Genomic DNA, 19,669 nt, shown 5'->3' with positions numbered 1-19,669 from the left:
TCCACCAGGACTGCATGGGGGGCATGGCCACAGTCCCAAGGCAGGGATCTGCATCCCTCCGCTGAGGGGGCTTCTCCATACTGCTGATCCAAAGTCAGAATCAGTGCATCTAACTGGCTGGGAAACGTATTTTTTTAGCTTCTATAGTGAGAAGCAAACTTTGTCTCTCTCTGCCCTGCTTCCCCTACCCCACTCCCACTCACAAATCTTACAGGGGAGGGGATTTCCTAAAAATGGGAAAAGAGGGGTCAGCACCGTGGCTCACTTGGTTAATCCTCTGCCTATGGGTGCTGGGTTCTAGTCCTGGTTGCTAATCTTCCAGTCCAGCTCTCTGCTGTGGCCCGGAAAGGCAGTGGAGGGTGGCCCAAGTGCTTGGGTCCCTGCACCCACACAGGAGACCAGGAGGAAGCACCTGGCTCCTGGCTTCGGATCAGTGTAGCGCCGGCCATAGCGGCCATTTCGGGGGTGAACCAACAGAAGGTAGACCTTTCTCTCTGTTTCTCTCACTAACTCTATCTTTCAAACAAATAAAATAAAAAGATAAAAATTAAACATGGGAAAAGATATTGATGCTAAGAAAAATAAAATGACCATTGGATAGTTGTCACCCACGTATGTTTGTGTATGTGTATACAAGAGTACTTCAAAAAGTCCATAATGGGATAAAAAGACAAATTGATTTTGGTGCAAAAAACTGAAACTTATACAAATAACTGGTTTTTTAAGAGTTCATGGGGAATACACATATTGAATAAAACCATGTGTGAATTTCAAAGTATCTTGCACCAAGAAATGTAATTTTTTTTTAAAAAAATTTTCATTTATTTGAAAGTCAGAGTTACAGAAAGAGAGGGAGAGCTAGAGACAGAGCGAGATCTTCCATCTGCTGGGTCACCACCAGATGGCTGCAATGGCCAGGTCTGGGTTGGCCAAAGCCAGGAGCCAGGAGCTTCCTCTGAATCTCCGACATGGATGGCAGGGGCCTAAACACTTGAGCCATCTTCCACTGCGTTTTCCAGGCCATTAGCAGGGAGCTGGATGGGAAGTGGAGCAGCTGGGACTTGAACCGGTGCCCACAGGGGATGCTGGCACCACAGATGGCAGTTTTACCACCACAATGCAGACCTCCAAGTTCAGTCTTTTAATTACATGTTTCCACAAACTTTTTGAGATAGCCTTGTATGTGTGCTTATACAGATCCTCCATACCCACGTGTTGAGGCATATATAATTTATGCTATCATTTTCCCAGGGTTTTGTATCAGGTTTATTCAGTATTTCTAAAAAGAATTTTGAAGCTCTTCTTTCTGTAAGGGCTAGAAAAGTTTAACTAGCACCAGACACCCCCTTAGAAGCATTTTTACCTTTTGAAGTGGTTTTGAAGCAGAGATATGGAATGAAAGCAATTTCATTTTATATCTTTTGAATACATACAAAAGCATAAACTAGAAAACAAGGAGCACACACAATGACACACTCAACACCAAGCACTGTTAAATGCATCTGATACAGCCCTTGTTTTCCCTAAACACAAACACCCCACACACAATCATCCATGTACACGTAGTATTTTATAAAACCTGTAGTATGATATATAACTGTTTGATGTCCCTTGCTTTTATTTACTGAGCATCATGGGGTGAGATTACTAACTTTTCACAGAAAGATTTCAAAAGATTCACAGAAGTTTGCACGCTGGGGTGGTTAATCCCATTGCTATGCAGGCACCAGCTTTCACAGAGACCTTACAGAGCAGGAAATGGCCTCATGAGGACAGGAGGTTCTGCCCAGCTCTGGCAAGGACGGCAGGGCTCACTTAGAGGTCACTTTTATACTTTTGTACTTACACCATTAAGTATAATTGATGAAGTCATGGAAAATAGAAAAATTAACTCGAAAACATTAAAATATTGTGATTAATGATAATTGTATACATTTTGGGAGGCATGTGTGATGTTTCAATACATGTATATGGTGAGTGCGGATTAAATCGGGATAATTAACATTTCCTCCTTTTGTCATTTCTTTTCATTGGAGTCTTGGAGTTTCTGTCTTTTTTAAGAAAATATTTTTAAAAGTTATTTGAAAGGCAGACAGAGAGAGAGAGAGAGGTCTCCTATCCTTTGATTCACTCCCCAAATGACTGCAACAGCCATGGCTAGGTCAGACTGAAGCTAGGAACTCCATCCAGTTCTTCCATATGGGTGGCACGGGCCCACGTAATTGGACCATATTCCACCGCCTTCACAGGCACATTAGCAGGAAGCTGTATTGGAAACAGAGCAGCTGGGACTTGAAACAGTCCTCTGAAGTGGAAAGCTGGCTTCGTGAACAGAGAATTAACCCACCAAACCACAGCACTGCCCCCGAGCTCCTGTCTTCTATTTGCAGAAAACATTTCATGGGTGATTGTGCCCCACAGCTGTCCCACTGTGCTGTGTAATACAAAGAACTTAGCACTTTGCTCTGCCTCTGGTTTGGTACGCTTTACTTAACATCCCTCTACCTCCTCCACCCCTTCCAGCCTCTAGTCATGCCTATTCTGTATTCAAACCGAAATTCCTTTGTGATGAACTTATTTTTCAGTATCGTGGAGCTCCAGTGCTAGCAAGTGCATTATGGTCCTGACAGAGAGCCTAAGGGGAGCAGACGTGGGCGCTGGATGCCTTGCAGGAGCGTGGGACTCCATCCGGGAGACTGGAAAGAACCCTCCAGGCTGTAGTCCACCACACCTTTGTCACAGCTGTGTTTTACATCCTAGTTCTGCCAAGGGCAGCCCCCAGGTAAGATCCTGTGCATACTTGAGGCTTCGTGGTTTCATCTGTAAAAAGAAGGTGCTGCCAGAAGCCACAGTCTCTGAGTCTGTGGTCACCTGGACCAAAGCTGCTCTGACCATGACCGATCTTCTCTGGGTGCTGCTCCGGACCCTGGACCAACGGCTTTCACGCTGCTCTGTCAGGTTTCATCAGCGTCTGAGGAATCGGAAACCGTGAGTTTGACCTTTGCAGATGCAAGAAATAATTTGTTCTTTTACTCAAGAATGAGTGTGTCCAACATTCTGAGAGGCTGAAACGCCTACAGCCAACAGCCTCGAAGTGGAAATTCGGTTTGTAGTGACAATTGCATTCTCTCAGGTTCTCCTGCGACTTCAACTACAGAGGTACAACCAAGGACTTGAAAGAAGGTGTCATATTCCTGCCTCTCCTATCTGCACAAGGCACTGACAAGGTGACAAAGGAGGAGGGGCCATCTCTGTGGCACAACAGGTTAGCGCCCTGGCCTGAAACACCGGCATCCCATATGGGCAGCAGTTTGAGACCTGGCTGCTCCACTTCCAATCCAGCTCTCTGCTATGGCCTGGGAAAGCAGTAGAAGATGGCCCAAGCGCCTGGGCCCCTGCACCTGTGTGAGACACTCAGAAGAAGCTCCTGGTTCCTGGCTTCGGAGAGGCTCAGTTCCAGCCATTGCGGCCATTTGGAGAGTGAACCAGCAGATGACCTTTCTCTCTCTCTGTGTCCATAACACAAAATCTTCGTAAGAAGACACTCATTATGCCATACTCACTCTCATCTTATTACATGCAAGAATCCACCCGTCTCATCCACCCAACACATTCCTATTGCCTGTTCTTGTGCGGTTAGATCTCTACTAGAAAATCACAGTGAACAGAACGAAGTCTTTCTTGTGGACGCGGATGACACTAAGTGAGAAATGCATGTCAGTCGGTGAGAGAGACGCCAGTGAGATGGGAGCACAGGGAGCCTTGCAGGGGAAGGAGGAGCTTCCACGCAGGATGGGCACGAGTGGTCCCTTTGCCCAGGCGACGTCAGGATGGAGCCCTGCGTGGGTGGTGGGCCCAAACCATGTAGATGGTTGGCCGGAGAACCAGGGAGAGGGAGCAGGATGTGCAGGACTCTCAGGTGGAAGTGGGCCTGGTCTGCAGGAGGAGTAGCAAGGATAGCTCTGCAGACAGGACACAGCTGAGTAGGAGGTGGGCAGGCAAGAGGCACTGAAGAAGGAGGTAGGAAAACTGTCGCCTGGCAGCCAAAGGACACGCCAAGGGCTGGGACTTAGATTTGGTGCAGACGTAGCTGTTGCAAATTGACCTCAAGTCCCTCTGGTGGGGCCACCTCATTGCACAGTGCCACGTGCATGTCCCTGTGACAGCCCTGAGTCGTTGGTATGAGCGCATGGCAGCAAGTTCACAGAAAAATGGAATTAAAAGCTATGCACATTTTGCATGAACCTCCTGAAGTATCTCTATATTTATATTTGCCATTCCATTCGTTTCAACTCCAAAAGCATTTATTACTACATGTGAGACACGAGGCTAGACACTGGGAAAACAAAGATGAATAATTTAGTGTCATCACCCCCTCAGAGCTCACAGTCTAGCTGGAGAGGAAGATATATATAAATCTGCACCCTGATTAACAAAGCAGGAAAATGCTTCATGCATTTAAAAAGCTCTCCATCCAAAGGTTTTCACTGGCATCTAAATTCCTTAACACTGTAAAGACAATCTCAAATTGCTGGAAAGCTCATAAATGCAGAAATCCTTACAGCTACCAATGCCAGGCAAGGCAGGTGTGCAAGCACACACACACACACACACAACTCTGCCTGCAGACCACCAAATGGAGTGTTTAAATAACCTTTGAACCATGTTCCCAGACTGAGAAAATTCATATGTTGAAGTCCTAATGCAAAGCATCAAAGAGGAGACTTTATTTGGAAGTAGGGTCACTGCAGATGTGAATAACACGATGAGGTCAGGCAGAAGCAGGCGGAGCCTCCTCAGTACACCTGTGTCCTTTCAAAAGGGGACCACAGAGACCCACACAGGGAGACCACATGTGAAGATGAAGAGTGAGGCCTCCAAAGCCAGGAGCACCTAAAGTTCCAGCAAGCACAGGAAGCCGGAGAGAGGCCGCAGAGGGAGCCATCCCTGCCCACAACAAGCACAGGAAGCCGGAGAGAGGCCGCAGAGGGAGCCGTCCCTGCCTGCACCTTGCTCTAGGGCGTCAGCCTTCAGCAGGTGTCTGTTGTTAAGCCACCCACCTGGGCGCACTTGTTACAGCGGCCACAGGAAACAGATGCCCAGGTTTACCAGTTGGCGCTTCATGTGCATTCAAAGCACCACACTCTGAGTTCTGTACCTGCACTCCCTGCCTCTTTTTCCTCCCCAGTTCCACATTAATGAATTAGCTGGCACCTCAGGAATATACCCATGGCTATCACGAGGGCACTGGGAGAAGAGGCACTCGGGGCCTGGGAATTTTGTCACATTTTTAGATGACCACAAGGAGCTCTTGAGAGAGAGCGAGCGAGCGGAGAGAACAGAGTGGCACAGCCCCTTCTTTGCTAACTACAGAACGACACTGTCCTGTGCGTGGAGAAGTGTTTAAAAGTCCGCTAGGCACAGACGAGGTGCATAAATGAGATCAGTGAGGCTTGTCGGAGGCAGGAACTGGCTGAGGTCACAGAGACCTCAGAGACCAATGGCAGCTCAAACCAGAGTTAGAAATACACCTCTTCTGCCACTTGCAGTGCATTCCACCAAAGATGATGGCTATGTGCAGTGACAGGCGAGCGTCGGGCAGCTGTCTGTACCGGCTGTGCAGGTGAAAGCAAGCAGGACAGTGGAGGGGGCTGGGTGGGAATCCCGTCCCTGTTTTCTCCCAGGAACATGGCTCCTGCGTGTCTGAAGACCCCACAGCAGCCACAGGGCAAGGAGCACCTGCACCGTCAATAAACCACAAAAAATGCTCACAGGAACAGCGCTCTTTGGAACACCGTATTTGCTGTGTCACCTGCATCACCATGCCGGGCTTTCCATTTCCCTGTGAAAATGAGAGCAGCCCTTCTCAGATCATTCCATTCTTATTAAAATTTATTTCAGGGGCCAGCATTGTGCTTGCCACCTCACCATGCTGCATCAGAACACCAATTAGAGCCCAGGTTGCTCTGTTTCTGATCCAGCTTCTTGCTAATGTGCCTGGGAAGGCAGCAGCAGATGGCCCAAGTACTTGGAGTCCTGCCACCCACCCAGGAGACCAAGATGGCCCCTGGCTTTTGCCCAGCCTATACCTGGCTGTTGTGGCCATTTGTGGAGTGACTCAGCAGATGGAAGATCTCTCTCTGTTTCTGTCTCTGTCTCTTTTTGTCTCTCTCCCCCACTTCCTCCCTCCTCACCTTCTCCTGCCACTGTGCCTTTCAGATAAATAAATAAATAAATAAATACATCTTTAAAAAACTTATTTCAAGATCTCCCCCTAACATGGATGGGAACCTTTTTTCTGTCCAGGGTCACCTGAATATTTATAAAATAATTTGTGAGCCATACAAATTATCGAGTAAAAAAAATGGACTGTTCTGGATTCACTGGATCTCGAGTCACCCAGGGGCTCCTTGGCCAGGCCAGACCAAGTGATTTCACCAGCCCAGACATCCCAGCCGGTGAAATGAAACCAAAGAAACTCTCCATTCCTTTTGGATGTTAGTCTTTTTATTTAGATGATGCCTTTTCTTCTTCTTCTAAAAATTTATACAAAGGGAGCAGATGCCATGTTTCATATAAACAGTTTTAAGAACATAATGATGGTTTTCTCATGTGTAGAAAATGCGGGCCAGCGCTGGGGCTCACTAGGCTAATCCTCCGCCTGCAGCGTCGGCACGCGGGGTTCTAGTCCTGGTCGGGGCGCCAGTTCTGTCCCGGTTGCTCCTCTTCCAGTCCAGCTCTCTGCTGTGGCCTGGGAGTGCAGTGGAGGATGGGCCAAGTGCTTGGGCCCTGCACCCCATGGGAGACCCGGAGAAGCACCTGGCTCCTGGCTTCGGATCAGCGCAGCGCACTGGCAGCAGCAGCCATTTGGGGTGTGAACCAATGGAAGGAAGACCTTCTTCTCTGTCTCTCTCTCTCTCTCTCACTGTCTAATTCTGCCTGTCCAAAAAAAGAAAGAAAGAAAGTGAGGGCGAAGTCGGGGTTTTCTACCTTTCCTTTTCCCAGGAAAGGCACCTGAATCTGTCAGGATGAACTGGTTACTGTGTGAGTCAGAAGCAAACAAACAAAGCCACCCCAGGCTCCCTGGAGCTGAGAGCAGCCCAGTGCTCCCCGCCTCCCATCCCCCACACCAGCTGGGCCTCCTTGCTGCTGGACCCAGGCCTCTGCTGCAGCTTGCCTGGTCCCTGTGGCAGGGGAAAGAGCTCCAGAAAGTCTGGAGCCAGCAACCCAGGTGCCTGCCCAGGAGGGACATCCTCCTCAAGCCCTCTCCTCCAGGGCTGTCCAAGAAGTATTCTGCCATCAGGAGGTCACCCGAGCATGTTGACAGAGACACGTTCATGACTAACACATTACTGAGGTAATGTCCACTGCATACAACAAACAGTCCTGATTAAAACACACACCATGAACAGTCCTGATTAAAACACACACCCTGTAACACTAATAAGCAGGGAAGAGCTGCCTTGTGCAAATGTTACAATTTTCTTTGTTTTCTGTAACAAAACACAATTTCTACATCAAGGTCTCCTATTGTCTAGAGACAGACAGTATCAGACAGGGTCAGTTTAGTGAAGTAAATGTTTATACAGTTCAGGATTTTGTGGGCATTACAATGTAGCATTGGCTTTGGAGGCACCGGGATATGGGTTCCTCAGTCATGTGCAGCTGCACACGCTGGCAGTGGCTAAGAGGTGCACACCTGTGGTTGGAGGTCTCTGGAATGGAGCAGCCCCCCAGGTCAGGCACTGTCCTCAGCTGGAGGAGCAGGAAGGCAGACGGCTTCTCCCTTCAAATACGAGGTGGTGCTTCAGAGTGCCAGCCCCTCTGACAGCAGCCCTACCTCGCAATGGTTCCTGGAGAGTACTTGCAGCTTGCTAGCACTCATCAAGTGGATGCTGCTGGGGTTGGGACGGGGCTGGGAAGGACTGTGGGGGTAGGGACCAGGAGCGAGTGGCTTGGTTCTCCTGTTGGTGAGGGCACACCCACTCTGCAGTCATTCATACAAATCTGGGCTTCGTGAATAGACAAGAATGAACAGCTGGGGTACTTTCTCATGTTTCTTTAGCGCCAGCTCTGAAAATCAATATCTACTTTGAATAAAAAAGATGGTGAGGCCAAAGGCATTGTACACAGCCTTGATTAATCCTTTAAAGTCTTATCAAGATGCCCACGTCGACATTGCAAGGAAATGTGTCATGGCAATAGTAGTGTCCCCAGCGGATCAAGGGCAATAGTTGGATTCCTGCAGAATTCAAATCAGATCTCTGTGTAGCCATTTGCTGGCTCCTGAAGACTGAGCAAACCATCTTAGCCAATTGCAATTTATTTTCCTTGAAACTGTTTGGTGTGGACTGGAGCTGGTATCTGAGGGCTGCTCCTCATCACTACCGTACCCAAGATTTGTCTCATTTGTCTCTGGAAGGAGAAGAAATCACATTCTATCTGGTCTGCAACTTACATGTGAAGCATAACATAGAGTAATCCATGCAAATGGCCACAAAGTTCTTCAGAACTGGTACAAAAATACAAACAAGGCAATTTAAAAATCCTGGATATGGTGGGAGGTCTAGGATTTCCTTTGCACTATGCCCATGGATGAGCTGTTCAAGAAACTCAAGTGGCCACGAATTATTGAAGTTAGATGATGGGACACGGGTCTCTGTGTATGCTTGAACATTTCTATGCTTTAAATCACTGGCCTACAGAGTCTATTGGGAGCCAAATAGAAAAGATTTTTTATATTTATGGATGTACTTTTATAAAGCAGCACCCTTTTAATTCCACCCTTCCCTCTCCACGTCTACTTACAGAATTTACAGAGCATTTAAAGAGCCCAAAAAGGAAAACACAGGTGACTTTGTTAGCTAAAATTTAGGACTACTTTCACTTTAAAATAGATCATCAGTTTTTTTAAACTCTAATGAATATTAGACTTTATTTGCTAACAGCATAATTATATAAATAACCATATATCTACAAATTATGTAGATATATTTGTTAGAATATAGCTAACATTTTATTAGAATATGTCCTGAAAACCTACTATGGGCTGGTCATTTTGTAGGATTCCTGATGTGCATCAATTCTTCCCTCCGCAGGACACTGTTTTGTAGTTGTACTGGGGATATTCCAGTAGAGAAGAGTGACGAGCACCTTGTCAATGATGCTCTTGTATGCAGGTCCTTTGTCCCATGATTCGGCTTTCCTGAGCTCCCATTTGGCCCACACAGCTGTTCATTAAACACCTAGAACACATATTTAAATGTGAACCTGTGAATGAGATCATCAAATTAGGTCAACACTGAGAATAACATCTGAAAGTCAGATTTAGGAGCTGTGTGTGATGGAAAAGGCTGCTCCCTGGCTGGTGTGAGGCTACCATTCCAGCTGCCCGGCCCTGATGTGCAGTGAGCTGGCTTTGCTCCTGACCATGCTCAAGGTTGCAGCCCAGGCCAAGGGGCCTTGGCACTCAGTGCCCCATTCTGGAGATTTCTGAAAGTCACCTCCATAGACAGGGATTCCTGCAGTGATGGCCCAACCCCAGATCAAGAGGAGGGCAGGCAGGTCAGCTGCCGGCCTGTGATGGGCAACCTCTCTGGCCTTTGGAGGGAGGCTGAACCCTTGGACTTTGCACTTCTGCAGCTGCATTTATCACTTGTGTTTGTGTTTATACAACTGCTTGCATCGACCCCAGGGTTCATGTCCCCTCTGTTTAAAGTGCTTTTTAGAGGCAGTAGCCCTGTCTCATTAATCTCAGTGTCCCTCGCATCTCTCATGAGGCCCCTCAGAGCTTTGCTGCTCTGCAAATATTGGCTGCACTGAATTAATGCATCACCTCCATCTTCGCTAAGCCCTTCAGCCCATCTATCTACAGTAGACCTGGCCCTACTGGTATTAAAAAGAAAATGGCATCAACTGTTTTTTAAAAGTGATGCTGCTGACCCAGTGAGTCAAATGAAGGGATGCGTGGGTGCATGTGTGCACATGGGTGTGTGCCTGTGTAATGTACTGCGCTGAGGTAGGGAGGCCTGCGTGTGGCTCCTAGTCAGCTGGTCCCTGGCTCTGTGGCCCCAGGGCTCATCATTTTACCACTCTGGGCCTCAACCCCTTATCTGCAATTTTCTGTGGTGTGATCATTAAGAGCTGCGGCTTGAGTCTAGAGATAAGCCCCCTTGGAGTTCTGACACCACCCAGCTCTGGGACACTGCTTGGCTTCCTTGTAGCTCACTTCCCCTGGGTGTGGAAAGGGAGCCATAGCCCCTATCTCAGCAGGTTCCTTGCTGCTCAAGGAGATGGTGACCGGACAGTGCCAGTGGAATTGAGCAAGACAATGAAGGTGCAGGAGGTTTTTAAAGGCAAAGGGATGGGTCTAACTGAGAGGAGTGCTCTTCCCTGGCCCCAGGCTTTGCCTGGGGCTACAGTGATGGCAAAGCCAGTCCTGTCTCAGGAAAAGAGGAAGGTGAGCAAGGGTCACTCCTCCAACTCTTCCAGGGATCTGAGCTGAAAATAAATCTCTGCTCCTCTTGCTTCCCAGTCCCCAGTTGTGCCCGTGTCACCCACGGTGGTATTTTCTTAAACCTTTTCCACCAGGATGCTTCAGTGTTTTTCATTTTCCCTGTGTTAACAGGGAGACATCAAGTCAGGCAGAGAACACAGACGTCTAAAGCAATGGTTGAGGGTGAAAAAGAACATGATACCAGCAAAACTACAAGGGAATGGAGAACCAAGCCCACGAGAAGCAGACAGCCACTGGGCACTGAACGCTCCACCTTGCAGCACCCAGTGTGGCTGCGTCCTGCACTGCCCACCCCACCCTCCTCTGAGAGCCAGCACTCGGGTGTCACAGCTCCTGATGGATCAGCTACCAATCATTAGCCAGACCCTCTTCTTCCTCCTCTCCTTGGAGAGAGGCGACTTCAGAACAATAGCACAGCTTTCTAGAAGGGAAGGGCTTCAGAAAGACAAGGAAAAGTGACTGCAGAAACTGTCCCAGGGTCTGGCGGGCTCAGCTTCCAGCCTCGGAGTCCACAGGGCGCTGAGCAGTTTCTGCCTGTCCTGCAGGCATTCTGAGATTGACAGGGGGCCGGGGTGCGGCCGTTTCAATTGGCCCCGAGGACCCCCGCACGGCCTAAGCACTGCTTGCTTTGTCATGGTTTTCAGAATTAGCAAGGAAGTATGCATAAGAAAGCAGAGGGCACAGGCAGGCAACTGGAGGCCGGCTCCCTCCAAACACTGAATTCCAGGGGCTCACAGGCGGATCCGATTACAAATATCTACCGGGCTCAGAAACATCGCTGAGATCTGCAAATCGGATTTCTGTGTCTTTCACTTTGAGCAAGGAGCAAAGGGGAAGACCTTTTTGGCCACTGGGAAGACCGGCTCCAGCTCTGTCTCTGACACCTTGGAGAAAAGATTTCACCCCTTTGCCCTTAATCACTCCTCACACCCACAGTCCTAATGGGGATAAGGACAGGGTGTTTTGTGATGCAAATCAAGGGATATATTTTCCTCTACTTTTAAATGTATGTAAACAAAGAAAATGTTACTCCTTATAGCTAAAGATTCACCAGGAGGGTACGTTTGGTGTAAAAATGTCTGAGATGCGTGCATCCAAAGGATATTCAAGGAAAAAGAGTATTAGGAGAAAACGATGGGTGAGTTTCAAGAGCGCTTTGCATCAAACAGACTTATCTTTTAATTCCGTTTCCCACACACGTTTTGAAGCACACTAATAGAATTTTCACTGCTCTGCTGTCTACAAAACACCACTTATTAATTGCAGCTCACTGAGATAATATGAGTAAGCATAACGATTCGCATTTCTAGAAGCTAGAGGTAACCATTGTAAACACACCATTTATTCCCTTACACTATTTAAGTGAATTACGGTTTAGATGGAACATGGCATTTTCTGTTAATTTAAATCCAAAGGCATTTCTAAATATGTTAGGACTTAGTAGGAGACAAGCGCTGTTCTAAGAGCTTTATACAAAGTGCGCCACTTAATGCTCGCAAAGATCCTGTGACATAATTATTTCTGTTCTCCTTCTATAGGCAAACTGAGGCATGGAAGAGCCAAGTAACTTCCAAGATCACGACACCAGTGGGTGACGGAGCAGAGGTTCAGCACCGGGCACCCTGGGACCAGAGTAGCTGGCACGAACTGCCAGGCTGTTGGGCCTCGTTTTGTGGGAGAAGAGCCTCGTTTTGAGGCTCTTTGAAGACATGTTTTTGTTAGGGAAAAAACAGATTTTGAAATGAATTTCCATCAGTGTTGAAGAACAAATTGAAGAATGAATAAGTGTTAGTGCTTTACCTGTAACTGTTGAGCAGACGCTGCCCTAAATGTTTGGCACGTACATAACATTGAGCTCAGTGTAGCTGTTGAGCTATCCCCACGTTAAATTAAAATGCTCACCCAGAAAAGACCCCACACACTACTCCTGCCTGCTTCACTAAACTCTGCTTAACCTCCCAGGTCCTCAATTAAATCTTGTATGCTCTGTTGAGTCTTCCCTGATTACTAGCTCTGTCCTCCAAATTTACAGCATCTATTTCCTACACTGCTTTTTTCACATTTAAAATTTTTTTTTTTTTTTTTTTTTTTTGACAGGCAGAGTGGACAGTGAGAGAGAGAGACAGAGAGAGAAAGGTCTTCCTTTGCCGCTGGTTCACCCTCCAATGGCCGCCGCTGCAGCCGGCGCACCGCGCTGATCCTGGCAGGAGCCAGGAGCCAGGTGCTTTTCCTGGTCTCCCATGGGGTGCAGGGCCCAAGCACCTGGGCCATCCTCCACTGCACTCCCTGGCCATAGCAGAGAGCTGGCCTGGAAGAGGGGCAACCGGGACAGAATCCGGCGCCCCAACCGGGACTAGAACCCGGTGTGCCGGCGCCGCAAGGTGGAGGATTAGCCTATTGAGCCACGGCGCCGGCTTCACATTTAAAATTTAATTTGCAGGACCAGCGTGGTGGTGTTTAAGAGGAAACCACTGCCACCATCCCATAAGGGTGCCGGGTCAAGTCCTGGCTGTTCCACTTCAGATCCAGCTCCCTGCTAATGTGCCTGGAAAGACAGCAGATTGCCCAAGTGCTTGGGCCCCTACACCCATGTGGGAGACCTGGAAGAAGTGCCTGGCTTTTGCCTTCAGATCAGTCCAGCTCCAGCTATTACAGCCATTTGGAGAGTGAATCAGCACATGGAAGCTTTCTCTCTCTCTCCCTGTAATTCTGCCTTTGAAATAAATAAGTCTTTTTTTTTTTGTTTTTAAATTTAAAAAGGAGCCAGTGCTGCGGTACAGCAGGTTAATGCCCTAGCCTGAAGTGCTGGCAGCCCATATGGGTGAAGGTTCGAGACCTGGCTGCTCCACTTCCGATCCAGCTCTCTGCTATGGCCTGGGAAAGCAGTAGAAGATGGCCCAAGGCCTTGGGCCCCTGCACCTGCGTGGGAGACCCGGAAGAAGCTCCTGGCTTCGGATCAACACAGCTCCAGTTGTTGTGTCCATCTGGGAAGTGAACCAGTGGATGCAAGACTTCTCTTTCTCTCTCTCTCTCTCTCTCTCTTTCTCTCTCTCTGTATTTCTGACTTTCAAATGAATAAATAAATACATCTTTTAAAAAATAAAAAAAATTCAATTTGCATTTTATTAAAGTAAAATATATATACATAGTCAAAAAATGAAGCAGAACAAAGTCTTTGTAGCAACTTCCTGTGGTGTCCTGATTGGTCCCTGTGTTTTCTCACTGTCGGTCTGTGCAGAGCTGCACAACCCAGATTGTGCCTGGTGATGTCCCCAGGTCTCCTTTGATCTAGATAGGTCCTCTCTTCTCCTCAGGGAACTGGTTTTAGAAGAGAACAGGCGAGCAGTCCTTTCCGGAATGTTCTAGATCAGTGCTGTCTGTCTTCCTTTTTCTCCTGTATAACCCACACACTGTAACACCTTTACTTTTTAAAAAAAATTTAAAGACTTATTTTATTTATTTGAAAGAGTTACAGGGTGGGGAGTGGAGAAAAAGAGATCTTCCATCCTTTGGTTCACTCCCCAAATGGCTGCAATGGCTGGGACTGGGCCAGGCCAAAGCCAGGAGCCTGGAGCTTCTTCCGGTTCTCCCACAGGGATTCAGGGGTACAAGCACTTGGGTCATCTTCCACTGCTTTTGCAGGTGCATTAGCAGGGAGCTGGATTGGAAGTGGAACAGCGGAACATGAAATGGTTCCCATGTGGGATGCTGGCGTTGCAGGCAGCAGCTTAACCCGTTACACCACAATGCTGGCCCCACCGTAACGGCTTTAAAGATGGAATCATTCTGACTAACTAACTGACTAGGTGGGGAATCATTCCTAACAAACGCTTCATTAGAGTCTGGTTATTGGGGGGGAAGACTACTCTATATCCTTTTGTAAATGATTGTGTGGTCTAAAGTCTTTCACATTAATAACAATATATAATATCCCCTGTACAATTGTATGCGTGTCAAAAAAATCACGATGCTTATCCCTTTGGTCACCTAGGGTGTTCAGCATGCAAGCATGGATGCTGTTGTCGGTGTTGGTTAAAAGACAGAGGACGGGCGCTGGGTGCATGAACAGTAGAGACATGATGGATTCTTTTTCAGGAACGTGGTGCAGTTGGTTCAACTCAGCACTCTGCCCTCCCCACACTAGGTTAGGACCAGCAGGGCGATTTACTCTCAGCTCACTTGCAATGGCATTTAAGAACAGCAGTGTCTTGGAAGGAGTCTCAGAATCCATTAGCTTGTTCTCTGCCACTTGATAGGCAAATGCCCATCAGCTATCAAGGACTTACCGTGTTTTGGGACATTTACAGAGAAGCCTTCTCATGTCCTTTGAAGAATTGTTTCCTGCTCCAAGAAGCCCCATTACCTGAGCAGCCCGTGGTGGGAGAGCACAGGTTTCCGGTTCTGAGCTAGGTGCTCTGGGAGGTGTCACAACAGCAGGAGACTCCTCCTGCACTCGCCACTGCCCTCCTTACTTCACAGATATTCTTTTTTAATATTTATTTTTATATATTTGAGAGCCAGAGAGACAGACAGGCAGACAAACAGAACGAGCGCCAGGCCCCTGGCTCACTCCTCAAAGGCCTGGGAACCAGGAACTCACTGTGGGTCTCCCACGCCTGTGGGGAGGACACAACTCCCTCTATCACGCAGCCATGAAGCATCACTCGCTACCTCCTATGGTGTAAATGTGCAGGAAGCTGGAATTGGGAGCAGAAAGGGGACTTGAACCCAGGCACTGGGTATGCAATGGGTGTCCCAACGGATGTCTTCATGGCTTTGCCAAACACCCACCTGGCATATGTGAGAACTTTTGTCCTCATATTGTCCACTTTTTCCTGATGAGAAAACCCATGCATGGCAAGGTTCGTTAACTGTCACATGGTCAGTGGCTGAACCAGGGTTCAAATCCAGGACTTCTGGGTCCTAACATCCTACTCCTACTCACCCACAGCTAGAGGCCTTGGTTGGAGACACCTCACAGCTGCCTCCTGACGCTGGATTATTTTACAGTGCTGTGATCTGTGATGTCTGTTTCTTTAGAAACTAATTGGTGCAGCCGTCATCCCCCACGCAAGAGCTCTTTCCTGGAGGGCTCTCATTACACTTCCCGCCCACTTGGCTGCACAGGTGGGTGACCACGGTCCTTGGGTGTGGCTCTGAAGTCCCCTCTTCTGGTGCTTGGCCAAGCTGTGGCTCCCTGGGATACCTGGGCCTAGAGTGTGGCTGGCTGTGGCAGATTGTGGGATGTGCTCACTGCCCTGGAAGGACTGGCTTACGATCAGCACAGGGAGAGCCCCTTGGTGCCTCCTGCAGGCGTTCACTTGGCTTAGGAGCCTTCCTTCTGTCCTGAAGCCTGGGAATGCCAATGTCTCTGAGAGACAACAATAGCCCACTGCTTCTGGCCCTGGTGGGAGGCAGGTGTTCAGCATGGTGGCTTCTGTGTCCAGAGATCTGTGCCGGAACTTCACTTCTGCCACACACAGTGAGGCTCAGTCTTGGCCCCTCCCTGCCTTCATTCTGTCTGTTTTGGCTCTGGGGTAGGTGGCCCTGCCCTGTCCTGTTCTTAGCACATGCTCAGATGCGCTTCCTCCCAAGTCAGAAAACACATGGTGGCACTGGATGTGGGCTCAGGCATGACATCAGATGGCTCTGGGTTCAAGTGCAACTCTGCTGGCTGTCCAGTGTCTGGTGTCTGAAACTTCACTCTTTCCTTTACAAAAAAAAAAAAAAAGGAAAAATGAAAAATGATCTTACTATCTTTTTGGGTGATTGCAAGTCTCAGGAGAACATGAAAATAGTTATTAGCAGAGATGTGGCCAGCAGTGAGTGGTTGGGAATAAGGGGTCTACGGGTTTATTATTAATGTGTGTGTGCATGTGTATGAGTGTGTGCGTGTGTGCATGAGTGTGTGGGAGTGTTGTGGGCGCATGTGTCTGGTGAGGGGCAGTAGCTACATCACCGGTCAGCTTGTTGGAAATAATTTGGCTTCAAGTGCATGTCCCTTTCTACTTTTACTGCTGCTGGCTCCCGGTCCCTCAGCAGTGATCCCAGAGTGGCTGTGAATTCCTGTCGGAGTTCAGTGTACCCCCTCTCCCTGCCTCCTGTGCTCTGCTGCCCATGCGCTGGTCACCAGAGCCGTCTACGCATATGTAACAAAGAAGGATGTGTGAGCGAGCACCTGCCACATCCCCAGGTCACTTTGGATCCTGAATTTTAGAGGCCAAGGGCATCACAGAAAACATTTATTCAGTTCCTTATCTGGCAGGGAATGGCCAAAGAAACTACATGTTCAGGTCTTGCCCTTTGGTTCACCCCTTCTGGGACTGGCTCACCCAAACTATTATCACCAGGAAAATTAATCAGCCAGGACACCCTCCCTTACAAAGGCTGTGGAAGGAGGCCTGAGCCTGGGGCCTGGGCGCTGCCCAGCAGACCTGCTGAAAGCTGGACCGATGCACCAGCCTCAGTCAATCAGGGATTCTCGGCTGCAGGAGGCTGGGTTGAACCCGAGCAGGTTGAGTGGGTGTCCACAGTTTTTTCTATTTCTGTCTGTCTGTCCTGTTCTGCAGCCTTACGTCTCAAATAAAGTCATCAGCCTTCATGAAAAGTCACAATTTTTCTTTCAAAAACACAAGTAAGCTCCTTAGAAAGCTGAGTTCGTATTGAGTCTCCTTGTTTTGTTTAGTGAGCATAGCACTAAATATGCAAGTTCACACTGCACGTTAATCTTCCTCTTTGTCCACCGAAACATAAAACAGATCGGTAGTTGCCCTGGGCGGGGCTGAGGATTGACTACTACTGGGGATGGATTTTGTTTTTTCTTTGAGGATGTGAATGTTCTTAAGTTAGAGAATGGTAGTGCTGTGAACTTACTGGACTGTCCCGGTGTGAGTGTGACGGCCTATGAATTAAATCACAATAAAACTGTTGCTTGAAAATAGCAATGACAGGAATAGAGCCGTTTCCTCATTTTCTAGTTACCACATTTGTCTTCCACTGGGATGTGCAAGTCTGAGGAAAGAGACACATGCGATAGAGCAAAGCCACAGTCGAATACGCGAGCCAGGATTCCTAGGTGCAGTCAAACTGGTGGCGGAGGCAGGAAGTGCACCTTGGTGACATCTCTGTGCTGTGTCTACATCAATTAGAAGGTGTAGCCCTAGGATAAAGCACAGGATGTTTGCCCTTCAAATCTGGAAGAACACCTTGAAACCTGAAACCAGAGGTTGCTGGAAACAGGCAAACCGCTCATTAAACACAGGAAACCCTTTTTTCCCCAAAGAGTCACGTGCTTTCTAATGGAGGGTTGGTTTAAAATTAGTCAGTAACACATGTGACTTTTGTTTAACACTGAAAATGTTTACTAAGGATCCCCTGGTGTGTGTGTGTGGGGGGGTGCGGTGGGGAGTCAAGAGATTAGCAGCCCAAATACGTTCCGGAAAGCACCCACTCTGCCTTCTCGGAGACAGAGTGCTTCCAGAAACTTCCAGAAAAGAGAATTCTCTTCTCAAGAGGAGACTTCAGGAGGACAGTGGACAAGTGCCTTGTACCTCACCCCTGGAGAAGCTGCGGTGGTGGTACTGTGGCAAGCCGTCCTGTTTCCTCTGTAGGTGACTTCACAGAAAGCCCAGTGGTGGACATGGAGCCCTCAGGGCCGCCTACGGGATGAGTCCTGCATTTCTGGCTTCCCCGCAGCGTGTGTCCAGCTCTGTGCAGTGGACAACCAGAAAGGAGGAAGGGGCAAGGTTCTACTGGAGGAATGTACAATTTCAGAGGGGAAATAGCACCACCAGATTGAAAGACTGGAAGACGGAAAGGAATGTGCCATTCTGATGGTCCTTTTTCTTGTGTGCACCCATGCTAAGGCCCTCGAGTGGCACCCTGGACCTAAGTCCAGGCTTCCCATGTCCTGATGGGCTGCACACCAGCACCCGGGGTTGGTACATAGCAGTGCTACTTGGTATGGCTTTTCTTTGTCAGTGGCACCTCAACATATGTTGATGCCATGGATTTTGTTAGTTCTTGCAGTAGTTCTCTGGGAGTTTGAAAAGTTTGTGGAAAAGTAGAATGTGACATACATTTATTTTGTTGCAAAAAGTTTGAAAACTGTGCATGTAGTTTTTCATAATATGCATTTTCTGTGAACTTTTTGAAGACCCCATGGTAGGCATAGATTTCAAAAAGTTTTGAATCAAGATAATGTATCTTTTTTTCAAAGTTTCTTTTTTTATTATTTTTTTTTATTTTTATTTTTTGACAGGCAGAGTGGACAGTGAGAGAGAGAGGCAGAGAGAAAGGTCTTCCTTTGCCGTTGGTTCACCCTCCAATGGCCGCCGCGGCCGGCGCGCTGCGGCTGGCGCACAGCGCTGATCCGATGGCAGGAGCCAGGTACTTCTCCTGGTCTCCCATGGGGTGCAGGGCCCAAGCACCTGGGCCATCCTCCACTGCACTCCCTGGCCACAGCAGAGAGCTGGCCTGGAAGAGGGGCAACCGGGAAAGAATCCTGTGCCCCGACTGGGACTAGAACCCGGTGTGCCGGCACCGCAAGGCGGAGGATTAGCCTAGTGAGCCGCAGCGCCGGCCTAAGATAATGTATCTTGTATTTCCATTTTTTACAAACTTTTTGAACTTCCCTCACATATTCCTTTCATGGCAGCCCCCTGCCCACAACTGTTGGGGGCTGAAGGAGCTGAGCCACAGGAGACAATCTGCCCCTGCAGAAAATCATGGTCTGTGGCTTGAAACCCATGTCCTGCCTCTATACACTCTGTGTCTGGCTGGGTGAGTCTCAGTCTCCCCAGCTGTCTACTGGGGAGAGGGAGTACCCGTTCCAGGGTTGCAGTGAAGGCTGAAGTGGAGGGGTGTGCAGTAGGGTCTGATTTGCTGCCATGAGTAATTGTCAGAGGGTAGCTATTGAGACTTGTGGAGCATCCTGTGTAAGTCAGTATTTCCTGCATCTTCTTTCCATTCCTTTCTCTGCCCTCACTGAGCTTTGAAATACATATATATTATATAATATAAATATAGATAGGAATAGCCATATATTTAAAGACCATTTCCTAGCCTCACCCATTACATTGTCTGTGAAAAGAAAAAGCAGGTGACTTGGAATCGCGTGGGAAGGAGTGGCCCTGGGGGTGGTGAGATGTTCCG

This window comes from Oryctolagus cuniculus, chromosome 2 (genome assembly GCF_964237555.1).
Source record: "Oryctolagus cuniculus chromosome 2, mOryCun1.1, whole genome shotgun sequence".
NCBI classification, from domain to species: Eukaryota; Metazoa; Chordata; class Mammalia; order Lagomorpha; family Leporidae; genus Oryctolagus; species Oryctolagus cuniculus.
This window is presented reverse-complemented; position numbering follows the sequence as displayed.